This window comes from Aquarana catesbeiana, linkage group LG04, assembly GCF_042186555.1.
Source record: "Aquarana catesbeiana isolate 2022-GZ linkage group LG04, ASM4218655v1, whole genome shotgun sequence".
Lineage (NCBI taxonomy): Eukaryota > Metazoa > Chordata > Amphibia > Anura > Ranidae > Aquarana > Aquarana catesbeiana.
In genome coordinates this window covers 70,890,445-70,893,177 of record NC_133327.1, presented here as the reverse complement: position 1 = coordinate 70,893,177, position 2,733 = coordinate 70,890,445, and the positions used below count along the sequence as shown (strand labels likewise).

The 2,733-nt window shown below is 50.9% G+C and overlaps 1 protein-coding gene across 1 annotated transcript in view; it reads left to right on the top strand.

The window, feature by feature from the left end:
* Positions 1 to 1,492: 1,492 nt before the first annotated feature.
* The window catches only part of KLHL29 (kelch like family member 29), a 1,311,461-nt gene continuing 1,310,220 nt past the window's right edge, over positions 1,493 to 2,733 (top strand). The window contains exon 1 of the mRNA XM_073625329.1: positions 1,493 to 1,887. The gene's annotated coding sequence lies outside the window, so the exon portion shown is untranslated. The remainder of the gene's footprint in view (positions 1,888 to 2,733) is intronic.

The following is a 2,733-nucleotide window of genomic DNA, read 5'->3' as shown; positions in this document are numbered from 1 at the left end:
GGGAATGAGAAAGCATGAGATAGAGAAAAAAAGAGAGAAAGAAAGAGAATGCGAGGGAGAGAAAGAGCGAGATAGAGAAAGAAAGAGAGGAAAAGAATGAGAGAGAGAGAGAGAGAGAGAGAGAGAGAGAGAGAGAGAGAGAGAGAGAGAGAGAGAGAAGGGGGAGAGAGAGAGGGAGAGAGAGAGAGAGAGAGAGAGGAAGGGGGAGAGAGAGAGAGAGAGAGAGAGAGAGAGAGAGAATCATGGATGGATGAAGGAAGACAGGATGTATGAGAGAGAATTCGAGGGAATGGGAGAGGGAAGATGAAAGAGATAGAATGAAAGAGAGGAAAGAATGGGACTGATAAGAAGAGAAAAAATGAGATGAGAGAGAGAGAAAGAAAGAAAGAAAGAAAGAAAGAAAGAAAGAAAGAAAGAAAGAAAGAAAGAAAGAAAGAAAGAAAGAAAGAAAGAAAGAAAGAAAGAAAGAAAGAAAGAAAGAAAGAAAGAAAGAAAGAAAGAAAGAAAGAAAGTGAGTGCTGGAGAGAGAGCAACAGGGAAAGAATGAGAGAACTGGAGAAAAGAAATAATAAAAAAGAGAGAAAAAAGTAGAACGAGAATAAAACCGAACGAATTAGAGACAGAGGGAGGGTAAAAAAAGGACTGAGGATGAGAAAGATAGAGGGAAAGAAAGAATAAAAGAGAGAGAAAGAGAATGAAACAGAGAGAGAACGTAAGTTTGAAAGAGAGAGAAAGAATAGGAGTGAGAGGGAAAGAAAAAGAGAAAGAAAGAAAGAAAGAAAGAAAGAAAGAAAGAAAGAAAGAAAGAAAGAAAGAAAGAAAGAAAGAAAGAAAGAAAGAAAGAAAGAAAGAAGAAAGAAAGAAAGAAAGAAAGAAAGAAAGAAAAATGAGAGAGGGAGAGTGAAAGAAATAACGAGAAGCAGTGATAGCGGAGAGCGGGGATGGGTCCAGGTGATGACAGATGAATACAATGTAGAGATCCATGGCCCTATAGAGATCCATGAGTGGTGATGAGCAGACAGATACATATGTACACCATGGATCTGATACAGGTGAATACAGGATAATGATGGATTATTAGATAAGCTCCGATCTGCGGACAGACACACAGCACACCGTCCCGGTAGACCGGAGACACACATAGAGATGGATAGCAGACATGCCGGGGATCGGGCGGTGGAGGCGGCTGTGGACAGACACCGGGAAGTAGAAACAAGATAGATCGGCGGGTGAGCGGACTCTGTACAGATAGCTGGTCCCGGTAGGACGAGGATCGTTCTGGGACCGATCGCTCCCACCCCGGGCGCACAGCCTCCCAGTGCCCAATCCCCCTGCCAGTCCCCGGTCCGTCTCCCAGTCCCCGTTCTGTCCCCCAGTCCCCGTTCTGTCCCCCAGTCCCCGGTCCGTCCCCCAGTCCCCGGTCCGTCTCCCAGTCCCCGGGCGTGCCCGGTGCCAGTCTCCCCCCTCCTGTCTGTGCGCCTCGCCCCCCGTGTGATTGGAGCCCCCTCCCGGCCGTGACGCTCCTGACCCCGCCCCCATCCAGCAAGTAGACAGCCTCATAGAAGCGGGGAGCAGAAGGGAGCATGGTCCGGATCCTGCAGCAGCCAGCCACATATACAGCCCGCCGCTACACCGAGCCCCGGGGCACACACAGCCCCCCGGAGCCCGCCGGTCCCCAGTCCCGGGACACTCACTAGGAGCATCCGCCCAACCTGTGCACCGGAGGGGAGACACCGACACAGACAAGGAGAGGAGGACGGCGGGCGCTGACGGTGCAGGTACCCGGCTGGCGGCATCCATCCCTCATCCCCGGAGAAGTCGGGCTGCAGCTTCCCGTGTACGAGCCTGTGCGCCTGCGTCAGCCTGGATCCAGGAGACTGGAGGGAGGTAAGGTTATAAGGAGAACAACTTGTCACTGGAAGGAGGAGAGAGGAGAGAGGGATGAGAGATGCTCTTCATACACCTAGAGGAGGAGAGAGGGATGAGGGATGAGGGATGATCAGCATACACCTAGAGGAGGAGAGAGGGATGAGGGATGCTCTTCATACACCTAGAGGAGGAGAGAGGGATGAGAGATGCTCTTCATACACCTAGAGGAGGAGAGAGGAGAGAGGGATGAGGGATGATCAGCATACACCTAGAGGAGGAGAGAGGGATGAGGGATGCTCTTCATACACCTAGAGGAGGAGAGAGGGATGAGAGATGCTCTTCATACACCTAGAGGAGGAGAGAGGAGAGAGGGATGAGGGATGATCAGCATACACCTAGAGGAGGAGAGAGGGATGAGGGATGCTCTTCATACACCTAGAGGAGGAGAGAGGAGAGAGGGATGAGGGATGTTCATCATACACCTAGAGGAGGAGAGAGGGATGAGGGATGCTCTTCATACACCTAGAGGAGGAGAGAGGGATGAGGGATGATCAGCATACACCTAGAGGAGGAGAGAGGGATGAGGGATGCTCTTCATACACCTAGAGGAGGAGAGGAGAGAGGGATGAGGGATGTTCATCATACACCTAGAGGAGGAGAGAGGGATGAGGGATGCTCTTCATACACCTAGAGGAGGAGAGAGGAGAGAGGGATGAGGGATGATCAGCATACACCTAGAGGAGGAGAGAGGGATGAGGGATGCTCTTCATACACCTAGAGGAGGAGAGGAGAGAGGGATGAGGGATGTTCATCATACACCTAGAGGAGGAGAGAGGGATGAGGGATGCTCTTCATACACCTAGA